This window comes from Heterodontus francisci, chromosome 5, assembly GCF_036365525.1.
Source record: "Heterodontus francisci isolate sHetFra1 chromosome 5, sHetFra1.hap1, whole genome shotgun sequence".
NCBI classification, from domain to species: Eukaryota; Metazoa; Chordata; class Chondrichthyes; order Heterodontiformes; family Heterodontidae; genus Heterodontus; species Heterodontus francisci.
The window spans coordinates 179912295-179925013 of record NC_090375.1 but is presented as its reverse complement, the minus strand read 5'-3'; positions in this window follow the sequence as shown (position 1 = coordinate 179925013).

Sequence of the window (12719 nt, the reverse complement as noted above, 5' to 3'; positions counted from 1 at the left end):
TTCTGATGGCGAAGCCCACTCCATGCTGTCTTGGTTCTTCAGGATCCCTGCCCTGCCAGAAGAAGGTGTAGTCTTGCTCTGCTAGAGAGCCACTCGCGGGGAGGCGAGTCTCCTGAAGTGCTGCAATGTCCACATTGAGTCTACTGAGCTCGTTGTTAATGATGGCGGTCTTCCGAGAATCGTTGATTTGTGTAAGGTCTTCCGACAGGCCAGGACACATTGTTCTGACGTTCCAGATTGCAAAGCGAAGGGCTGGTACCTTCTTTCCTTTTTTCATGTTGTTTGGTGCGGTGTATCAGTCCACCTTTCGGGCAATGACCCTGAGCTCCAAGCACCCATTGAAGCAGGCAGACTGTGGCGGGACAGAACCTTATTGACCGGGGGCTGCCCGGTTTGAGGCGGGCGGTAGCTGTCCAGTGAGGTGCAATGACCTCTCCCACTGACAAAGGCAACCCGTGGCGCCCAGTTTCTACGCCAATTTATCTGGACTTATAACCCGTAACTGCTGCCTTCCGTGTTGTTTCAGTCGCTGTGAGGCAACTATGGAGTGACCTCTCCATGGCGCATGCCTGGGCAAATTTATGGAGGTTGAGAGTTGCCCAGTCGTCAAAACCCCCCTCTCGGCCTTTCTGGTGGGGTCCAAAGGAGTGCAGGACACGACGTTTGGCACCAGTATGGCTGCAGGAACTGCCGGAAACATGCCAAAGGTGACACATGACCGCCTACGGGGTTCCGCTCCGGATTTTCTGTTAGGGTTTACTCCCTTAGCCTTGGTCTCTCCCGAGACGCCCACAAGGCAGTGGGGTTGTTGGGGCCCCTACACAGGTGTAGGATGGTGCCGGTGGGAGGAGGGGATGCAAGGGGGAGGGGTAGTGGGGGGGGGTGCAGGGGAAGGGGGTGCGGGGTGAAGATGGTGCGAGGGGGGGTGCGGGCTGGGACGGGGTTGTGAGGGGGTGAGCTGAGAGGGTGGAGCAGGGAAGGGGACGGGGGTGGAAGGGGGGTAAAGGGGGGGGGGGGGAGGGGGGGTGGAATCTGGTGCAGGTAATAAGCCATTTCCTCAGTGCCCACCATCGACGTCCGGAAAGCTCATCCACGTCCTTCGGGAGGTGAAGCATCATTTGGCAGACTTAGAGGTGATTACATTTGTTAAGGGTTTTTTTTTGCAGTGGTTTAAATAAAGGCATGCAGCATTGCCGACAGTGCGCTGCAGATGCTCTCCGAGCCATCTCCCGCGGGCGCTTTGAAGTTGCGGCCGGGGGGGCCGTTCGTGGATGTTTTGGGTGTTCGGGGCACCTTTTCCCAGGACTTCTCTCGGGTCCCGCAGCTCCTTCTTCACCTCAATGGACTTACCGCATGCCGTGGCTGCAGACACTCTGGACTGTGAAGACAGCAGGATCGGAGATTAAAGTATCGGCAGCTGTTCTCGTCAGTTTCATCCGGATCAATTTCATTGAGAAAACAAAGAGCAGGTGTGGCTGGGGGAGGGCAGTGGGCCCAGGTAACATACACTAAACTAACTGTTAACTTTTAGATAGGGCTAAAATGAACTGATTTAAAGAGCCAGGGGAATTTAAACAGTTTAAGAGGGCAGATTGGGGGAGAAAACGTTAGGGATGGGAGCAGATGGCCATGGATAGAGTTGAACAGCAAGGGAGCTTCCTAGGGAGCTTCCAGCCCAGGAGCCATCTTGAAAGCCTCCACACTGTAGGACACAGAAATAAGTGTGAAGTTGATTTGTATTTTAGAAATCAGATTTTCGTGTCCAATTTACATTTTAAACATTTTTGGAACAAAGTCAAATAAAATTGGACCTTCAATCAATTAGAAAAATGGTAGCCAAGTGCAGATTGAATTGAGTGATTCGAAGCTAAATGGATGCATAGGCCCTGAAATTCAGCAGAGGTTCTCCACCTGCACAGCGGCAACTTCGATGGGAGTTTGGCAGAGCCGCTGAAGAAATGGTGTAAATTACTATTTACAATGTTGCTCCTTGAGTTCCCCTGGTCTTCTGCCAATGTTACTGCGGGAAACTGGGAGAACCTGCCTGGAATTTCCAAGACGTAACCTTGTGCTTTTTTTAAAATCCAGTTCTCTCTTCGACCTTCCTGGTCAAACTCACATATTATTGGCCAGGGATTATATTTGGGACATTCTTCATCTGAAAAGATGAGCCTTATACATATTTACTCCCGAAATGTTACAGAAGGAACACATATTTTACATTTACAAACAAACTAATAGCGGCGAAATTTGGCTTGGTATTACGCAATTATTGGGCACTAATATTGTCCTCAGGTTTCCAAAACAGCATGCATGGTGCACGCAGACACTTACGGTGCAAAGCGCACTGGGCGCCATCTTGGTAAAGGGGGTATCATGCATGCACTTAACACCTGCCGGAAGTATACAAAACAGGCAGACCATGATGTCAATCAGCGTGCAATGTTGATTTGACATTGGCTCTGCCATTTTGGAGCTCCACGCTACTGCTGACAGATCATCAATTACTTACATGTTAGTTGCTGGTTGATTTCTTCTGGCTGATGCTGCAATTCTACACATTTTTGATGCTCTCCATAGTTGTTTCAAATTTCAAAGATCTACAGGGAGTGGCGTGGCAGATGCTGAACTATTTTTGCTGACTTCAAGGCTTCTGCAAAAGCCAGCTGAACCCAGACATAGATAGGAATTCCTCTTGGAATGGAGTATGACTGGGCAATGAACAGAGGCCATGCAGAGCAGAACAAGCTACTGGAAAAGAGAGGAGGAGGCAGGAGAGAAGGGCTCTCAGCAGGAGGCCATATCTGCCCAGGGAGTTCAGGGAGCAATTCTGCAACTGAAACTCAGCGACAACTAATCCTTGAGATGTTTGAGCTTCACTAAGTGGGTCATCAGCCACAAGTCCAACCTTAGAGCAGGGAAAAGACCACATTGCCAGTGGCTGTGAAAGTGACCATGGCGATGAACGTCTGGCTCCTTCCAGGCTGGTGCTGGGGATCTTAACAACATCTCGCAGTTTGCAGTCCGCTGTTGCTTAAAGGAGGTCACTGAGGCTCCTAATTCAAAGAAAGATGACTTCATTTTATTCCCTTTTACCAGAGAGAAGCAGGTGGAGTAAGAACAAGCATTTGCAAGATTGGCAGGCTTCCCCATGGTGCAGGGTGCCATTGGCTGCACGCATATCGCTTTCCGGGCACCACATGCCAATTCTGCCCTATACTGGAACCAAAAGGGATTTCACTCCTTCAATGTGCAGCTGCTGTTTGGCAATAGGCAGCACGTCATGCAGGCTAATGCCTGATATCCTGGAAGCAGTCATGATTCCTTCATTCTGTGGCAGTCCAATGTGCCAGGTACATTTAAGCCATGATGACAGACCAAAGTGTGGCTACTGGGTGACAAGGGCTACTAGCTGACAACATGGGTCATGACTCTTGTGTGCAAGCCACTCTGTCATCTCGGGCATGCTTAGAGTGATACAGCACTGAAACAGGCCCTTTGGCCCACAGAGTCTGTGCCACCCATTTATACTAATCCTACATTAATCCCATATTCCCTACCACATCCCCACCTTCCCTCAATTCTCCTACCACCTGCCTACACTAGAGGCAATTTTCAATGGCCAATTTACCTATCAACCTGCAAGTCTTTGGCTGTGGGAGGAAACCAGAACACCCAGCGGAAACCCACACAGTCACAGGGAGAACTTGCAAACTCCACACAGGCAGTACCCAGAATTGAACCCAGGTCACTGGAGCTAGGAGGCTGCGGTGCTAACCACTGCACCACTGTGCCACCCACTGTGCTGTCACAAGGAATGTGATGGAGCATACCATTGGTGTGCTGAAACAACATTTCTGCAGCCTGGATTGCTCTGGAGGCCCTGCAGTACTTTACAGAGCAGGTTTCAAGATTTGTGGTGTTCTCCTGCATGCTGCACAGCCTCACCATCATTCGGGCACAGCCCTAGCTTCCAGCAGCATGAGGAGAAGGAGGTGGAAGAGAGGAGGTAACCTAGACAATCCCTTTCTGGCTGGACAGTCCATGAAAAACTCACCCACGTGTGATATACCAGTAACCTCAACCCCCATTCCCCATTCACAAACAGTCCCACACCTAACCTTCCCTCTGTCACTAACCTTCACAGTACCCACTTGGCCACAATACGAAAATAAAAGCCCACACAAAATAAACATTCCAAACCAAATTTATAAATGAAATCATTCTATGTTGCAGACAAAAGTCAACGAATTACCCTTGTGCATTCCCTTAATGCCTGTCTTCCATGTGCCTTTGACTATCCTAGTGCTCCGATGCAAAGCAAACCAGTGACTGCAGCATGGCTGCTGACTTTCAGTGGAGGAGACTGCAGATGGCCCTGCAGGACAACCTCGAGCAGCTCTGGGCCTAGAAGGCCCAACTTTGACTGCACTATCTCAGAATGAGCAGCAACAGTCTGGCCTGGCTGTCACAGGCAACAGCAAGGGTAGTGGTGGGAGGACAAATGCTGTCATCCTGAGAAAGGACAGCAGGTCCATGGAGCTAGTACCACTTCCTGGGGCAGTGCCTCAACAATCTTAGTAATCTGTTGGAGGAAGCATGCTGGACTGTTGTGACACCCTGCAGGCCCCTTTGAACACTGGTAACCTCAGCCATGATGGCAACTGTCTGAGTTTGCATGGCAGCAAGCCGACCTTGCATGAGGTCAGTCTGAGCTTCCACTGCAGCACTCAGACTTTTGGTGGAAGCTGCTTGTGCTGCACTGGAAGCTGAGACATTGGCCATCAGACACTGCATCATGGTTGGGTCCACAAGCCTGTTAATGGAATTGGCTATCACTTCCATGCTGGAAAGAATGGGCTCCAAACTCTGTGTGCAAAGCCCTGTGCCAAGTTGGTGCTGGACTCCTCCATGCTCCTTGCACTGAACACAGGCTTCCTGGCAGGCTACCCAATGCACCAAGCATTTCATCAGCCTCAGCCTTCTTCTGTAGCCTGGCACACCAACACCCTTATCTAAGTCCTCTGCAGTGGAACCCATGTACGACCTCGCCCTCTGGTGAGTTGGCACCTATTCTATCCTTGCCCCCTGCCCTTGTTGTAGTGCACTAGTGCCCATAGTCTCACCACATGCAGATCCTGCCTCTAATCTATCCTCTAAGATACAAGCAGTGCTAATATCTGGTGGATGTGAGTGTGGTCTGTGTAATTCTATATAATTTTCTGGTTGCTATGGAGCAAGGGTAGAGCAAATGTTGGGGACTAGAAGATCTAGCTGAGTTCCATATGGCTGGTGGGATATTTAGACTTATGTAAACAAAGAACAAAGAACAAAGAAAATTACAGCACAGGAACAGGCCCTTCGGCCCTCCAAGCCTGCGCCGATCTAGATCCTCTATCTAAACATGTCGCCTATTTTCTTAGGGTCTGTATCTCTTTGCTTCCTGCCCATTCATGTATATGTCTAGATACATCTTAAAAGACGCTATCGTGCCCGCGTCTACCACCTCCGCTGGCAACGCGTTCCAGGCACCCACCACCCTCTGCGTAAAGAACTTTCCACGCATATCCCCCCTAAACTTTTCCCCTCTCACTTTGAACTCGTGACCCCTAGTAATTGAATCCCCCACTCTGGGAAAAAGCTTCTTGCTATCCACCCTGTCCATACCTCTCATGATTTTGTACACCTCAATCAGGTCCCCCCTCAACCTCCGTCTTTCTAATGAAAATAATCCTAATCTACTCAACCTCTCTTCATAGCTAGCGCCCTCCATACCAGGTAACATCCTGGTGAACCTCCTCTGCACCCTCTCCAAAGCATCTACATCCTTTTGGTAATGTGGCGACCAGAACTGCACGCAGTATTCCAAATGTGGCCGAACCAAAGTCTTATACAACTGTAACATGACCTGCCAACCCTTGTACTCAATACCCCGTCCGATGAAGGAAAGCATGCCGTATGCCTTCTTGACCACTCTATTGACCTGCGTTGCCACCTTCAGGGAACAATGGACCTGAACACCCAAATCTCTCTGTACATCAATTTTCCCCAGGACTTTTCCATTTACTGTATAGTTCACTCTTGAATTGGATCTTCCAAAATGCATCACCTCGCATTTGCCCTGATTGAACTCCACCTGCCATTTCTCTGCCCAACTCTCCAATCTATCTATATTCTGCTGTATTCTCTGACAGTCCCCTTCACTATCTGCTACTCCACCAATCTTAGTGTCATCTGCAAACTTGCTAATCAGACCACCTATACTTTCCTCCAAATCATTTATGTATATCACAAACAACAGTGGTCCCACCACGGATCCCTGTGGAACACCACTGGTCACATGTCTCCATTTTGAGAAACTCCCTTCCACTGCTACTCTCTGTCTCCTGTTGCCCAGCCAGTTCTTTATCCATCCAACTAGTACACCCTGGACCCCATGCGACTTCACTTTCTCCATCAGCCTACCATGGGGAACCTTATCAAACGCCTTACTGAAGTCCATGTATATGACATCTACAGCCCTTCCCTCATCAATCAACTTTGTCACTTCCTCAAAGAATTCTATTAAGTTGGTAAGACATGACCTTCCCTGCACAAAACCATGTTGCCTATCACTGATAAGCCCATTTTCTTCCAAATGGGAATAGATCCTATCCCTCAGTATCTTCTCCAGCAGCTTCCCTACCACTGACGTCAGGCTCACTGGTCTATAATTACCTGGATTATCCCTGCTACCCTTCTTAAACAAGGGGACAACATTAGCAATTCTCCAGTCCTCCGGGACCTCACCTGTGTTTAAGGATGCTGCAAAGATATCTGTTAAGGCCCCAGCTATTTCCTCTCTCGCTTCCCTCAGTAACCTGGGATAGATCCCATCCGGACCTGGGGACTTGTCCACCTTAATGCCTTTTAGAATACCCAACACTTCCTCCCTCCTTATGCCGACTTGACCTAGAGTAATCAAACATCTGTCCCTAACCTCAACATCCGTCATGTCCCTCTCCTCGATGAATACCGATGCAAAGTACTCGTTTAGAATCTCACCCATTTTCTCTGACTCCACGCATAACTTTCCTCCTTTGTCCTTGACTGGGCCAATCCTTTCTCTAGTTACCCTCTTGCTCCTTATATATGAATAAAAGGCTTTGGGATTTTCCTTAACCCTGTTTGCTAAAGATATTTCATGACCCCTTTTAGCCCTCTTAATTCCTCGTTTGAGATTGGTCCTACATTCCCGATATTCTTTCTAAGCTTCGTCTTTCTTCAGCCTCCTAGACCTTATGTATGCTTCCTTTTTCCTCTTAACTAGTCTCACAATTTCACCTGTCATCCATGGTTCCCTAATCTTGCCATTTCTATCCCTCATTTTCACAGGAACATGTCTCTCCTGCACGCTAATCAACCTCTCTTTCAAAGCCTCCCACATATCAAATGTGGATTTACCTTCAAACAGCTGCTCCAAATCTACATTCCCCAGCTCCTGCCGAATTTTGGTATAGTTGGCCTTCCCCCAATTTAGCACTCTTCCTTTATGACCACTCTCGTCTTTGTCCATGAATATTCTAAAACTTACAGAATTGTGATCACTATTCCCAAAGTAGTTCCCTACTGAAACTTCAACCACCTGGCCGGGCTCATTCCCCAACACCAGGTCCAGTATGGCCCCTTCCCGAGTTGGACTATTTACATACTGCTCCAGAAAACCCTCTGGATGCTCCTTACAAATTCTGCTCCATCTAGACCTCTAACACTAAGTGAATCCCAGTCAATGTTGGGAAAATTAAAATCTCCTATCACCACCACCCTGTTGCTCCTACATCTTTCCATAATCTGTTTACATATTTGTACCTCTATCTCACGCTCGCTGTTGGGAGGCCTGTAGTACAGCCCCAACATTGTTAACGCACCCTTCCTATTTCTGAGTTCTGCCCATATTGCCTCACTGCTCGAGTGCTCCATAGTGCCCTCCTTCAGCACAGCTGTGATATCCTCTTTGACCAGTAATGCAACTCCTCCACCCCTTTTACCTCCCTCTCTATCCCGCCTGAAGCATCGATATCCTGGGATATTTAGTTGCCAATCATGCCCTTCCCTCAACCAAGTCTCAGTAATAGCAATAACATCATACCCTTCCCTCCTGCACCATCTCTCTAGCCACGCATTCATCCTGACTATTCTTTCATTTCTACTCTGACTATCACGTGGCACTGGTAGCAATACTGAGATTACTACCTCTGAGGTCCTACTTTTTAACTTGGCTCCTAACTCCCTAAATTCTGCTTGTAGGACCTCATCCCGTTTTTTACCTATATCATTGGTGCCTATGTGCACAACGACAACTGGCTGTTCACCCTCCCCCTTCAGAATGTTCTGCAGCCGATCTGAGACATCCCTGACCCGTGCACCTGGGAGGCAACATACCATTCGGGAGTCTCGTTTTCGACCACAGAACTGCCTATCTACTCCCCTTACAATCGAATCCCCGATGAATATAGCCCTTCCACTCTTTTTCCCGCCCTTCCGATCAGCAGAGCCAGCCACGGTGCCATGAACCTGGCTACTGCTGCCTTCCCCTGGTGAGCCATCTCCCTCAACAGTATCCAAAACGGTATACCTGTTTTGGAGGGAGATGACCACAGGGGACACCTGCGCTGCCTTCCTGCTCTTTCTCTGCCTTTTGGTCACCCATTCCCTTTCTCCCTCAGCAATCCTAATCTGCGGTGTGACCAATTCGCTAAACGTGCTATCCACGACCTCCTCAGCATCGCGGATGCTCCAAAGTGAGTCCATCCGCAGCTCCAGAGCCGTCATGCGGTCTAATAAGAGCTGCAGCTGGACACACTTCCAGCACGTGAAGGAGTCAGGGACATCAGCCGTGTCCCTGAGCTCCCACATTGAGCAAGAGGAGCATAACACGGGTCTGAGATCTCCTGCCATTTTTAATCTTAAGCTTAACTTCGTCTTAACTTAGATAAATGAAAAAGGAACGAAAAGTTTTTACCAATCACACGAAAAAAAAATAAATAGAAAAAGCCTTAACTTATCTGCACACCACCGAGTCCTTTTTTTTGGTTAGAGGAGGAGGGCGGGTGGGAGACACTACAGGTGTAGTGTCTCGGGTTCAGCCGCTGCCCAAATATATAGGACTTACTTACCCAGCTGCCACCTTGCTCTCCCTGTCGCCGCTGCAAAAAAAAAAGAAAAAAAAAAAGGCCTCATCTCCAATAAGTCATTATTTCATTTAAATATTACACTACATTTAAATGAAATCTGGCCTGATTTTGCCAGCAGCTTTTCATGAGATTACCCTTGGTGTTCTCTTCATCCATCTAGTAGAGTTAAGGGAAATCCTTTGAGCAATGGAGCTCTTAACGAGTCACGATAGCTTAGTGATTTTTTTTCCTTTCTATTCCAATTTTACAGTACTTTTAAAATATTGGTTTCTGTTATTAATTTCTGTTGACACATTTATGTAAAAGCCTTTGCTTTCAGAATTTTTTTTGTCTTAACAGTATTTAAGGTAGAATTTCCATGGGGTTTTCCTGTTCTCCTACTGTAAGATGCTCCTCTGGGCCCCACAAGGAAAGTCATGGCTTCCATTGCCCGGACTCCCCCTAACCCCCATTTCCTTCAAGTGAAACAACCCTCCCTCCCCAACAAAACCTCATATCCACCACTTATCTGCAAGGCTGCAGGCATCCTTTGGCCACCTGATCTACTCCACTCTACACCCTTCTACCCTTGTGTTTTATCAGTCATCTCTTTTATCTTCTGTACAACCTTTGCAAAGATTGAAAATACATGTCAAATACTTACACTGTTTGGAAAGACCAGAACCATTGTTTTCTCTCCAAGTGGCAACTTAACTTGAACTTTTGGCTGCAACACTTGGAGGCTCCTTATGCTCACTCTACATGGAACCAGGAGCTGGCCATGAACAAGCAAGTGGGAAATCCCACATAGGGAAGCCCAGCATAATATCAGCTACTGCTGCATCATTTCATTGCATTACTACCCAGATACGAAAATTCACCCTGAATTTATACATTACTTCAAACAGAGTCAGGAAGGAATGCTCCTTTAAATATTTGCTGGCTTTAAATGCCAAACCAGAATGAAACAATTAGCTCCTTCCCATCACTGCACTTGATTTAGCTTCTATATTCTGAGCATACATTGAAGCTTCCCCTTTGAAGTTGTTTGCCCTGATATTTACAGGAGCCAGGGAGGGAGCGGGGGCACATGTTTGCGGCTGGGAAACCCGGAAATACCAAGAACGTGGAGTCCCTGCAGAATTTAACAGCAGGACATTGTTAGTTAGTATTTTTTGACTCTGTTTCCTGCCAGTCAGTCAGCCTGATTGAGAGGTGGGAAAGCCAGAAGTCAAAGGCCGCAACTGGAGTCCTTCATCAGCGACCGGCAAAGATCGGAGGTTGGTTGGGGCAGTGTTAGGACTGGCAATCGGGAGGGAGGGGGGAACTGGGAGAGATTGCAAGATGGTGGCGGAATTGACCAATCGCGATAGAGGATTTGCTTGTGAAGCACTTCTGCTCCTCCTGGCCCATAAGCAGTGCTAGAAAAAGCACCAAGCTGCTGAGTCGGGCATCTCCCATCTCTCTTTAGCTGCAAAGTTTCCTGAGTCCTAGGAATCCCAGTTAGTCAGCATTAAATGCAAATCTGAGGAATGGAGCATCAGTTAAATATTATAATTACTGATCCACTTCTCTAGAGTGGATTACTCAGATGCCCCCAAACCAGGGGCAGTTAAACTGGAAGTAGGCATGTTCGTGGTGGGTTGGGGTCGAGTTTTGCATATTTGCCAATTGAACACTTTCCTGACCCTCTCCCACCTGTTGTGGAGAGAGGGGCATGAGGATTAAAATTCACCAATGTCTATGGAGTCTGACACACCGAAGAAGATATGACTTACAAAGCAATTAGCTCTTCCAATCTTGCCTCAATTATCAGCACAAATTCAAACTAATTGCCAGCCTCTACTTAGAGATTTATTGGCTAAGAAATATTCAGACACCAACAGACATCTAAGTGACCAATACGGTGGGCATGACATGCAAACTCATTCTGTACCATGCAAGCAAAAGTTAAGAGAGCAGGACTCTGACTATGACAACTCTGGTGAGATCATTGAACTTCTTTTGGCATTGTAGCCATGTCCTGGGAGCTGAGCTCCTGACATCACTAGTGGAGCCACCTCTTCATTTTTTTATTATTCAGTCAGGGGATGTGGGCGTCGCTGGCTAGGCCAACATTTATTGTCCATCCCTAATTGCCCTTGAGATGGTGTGGTGGTGAGCTGCCATCTTGAACCACTGCAGTCCATGTGGGGTAGGTACACCCACAGTGCTGTTAGGAAGGGAATTCCAGAATTTTGACCCAACGACAGTGAAAGAACGGCGATATAGTTCCAAGTCAGGATGGTGTGTGGCTTGGAGGGGAACTTGCAGGTGGTGGTGTTCCCATGTATTTGCTACCCTTGTCCTTCTAGGTGGTAGAGGTCGCGGATTTGGAAGGTGCTGTCGAAGGAGCCTTGGTGCGTTGCTGCAGTGCATCTTGTAGATGGTACACACTGCTGCCACTGTGCATCGGTGGTGGAGGGAGTGAATGTTTGTAGATGGGGTGCCAATCAAGTGGGCTGCTTTGTCCTGGATGGTGTTGAGCTTCTTGACTGTTGTTGGAGCTGCACCCATCCAGGCAAGTGGAGAGTATTCCATCACACTCCTGACTTGTGCCTTGTAGATGGTGGACAGGCTTTGGGGAGTCAGAAGGTGAGTTACTTACCGCAGAATTCCTAGCTTCTGACTTGTTCTTGTAGCCATGGTATTTATATGGTTACTCCAGTTTAGTTTCTGGTCAATGGTCAATTTATGGTATAGACGTTGCTTAGAGAACTTTCTGCCGCCCTGGGGACGGGGGGGTGGGGTTGGGGGTGGGGGTGGGGTTGGGTGGGTGTGAGGGATGGGGATCAGACTCTCCAGCCTACTGTCCACTGCCTGCACCAGTACCTCCAAGACAGTGTCACAACATCTCAGTACCATGTCAGTGCTTCTTTCAGCCATTTGTTCTGAAATGGTCCTTTCGTCACGCCCAATTCCACCCTCCCCACCCCAGCCCCATCATCCCAAAACAAGCCAATGAACAGTGCAGGTATTGATGGCTGCACGCTTTCCACATTCTAATGAGACCATAGCACCAATTTTGCGCACTGCCTGGACCGGGCAAACAGGCGTGTGAATCGAGAACCCTGCCCCTTGTCCGCCTGTTTGAGTGCAATCAAATTTCTAGGCCATTGTTCTTTGGCAGTCAACTGAGCCATCCCACAGATTTTCTTGTTTGTACTCAGTCTTTCTGCAAGAAGCAGAGAGAGATAAAAAAAAACACTTTTGATGTTGCATTTGGATCATTTATAACTTAATTCTTTCACTGGGAACAGAAGTGATCCAAATGTTCTCCAAATGTGGCCACATTTCTCATCTGATGGAACGTCTATCTGGTGAATTTAGGATTTTTTTTTAATGTCAGCTGGCACTATTGATGCACTAATTGAATACTGCATCTATTCATCATTCATTTATAGCCTAAGTGTACTTGCCAAACCACAATGGTTTGGGATTATTGATAAATTAAATATCAGTTATACTTAGAATGGGCAAAATTTGATGGATGAACCTTGATTTTGCAAGGTTGGCGAAAATTGTTGA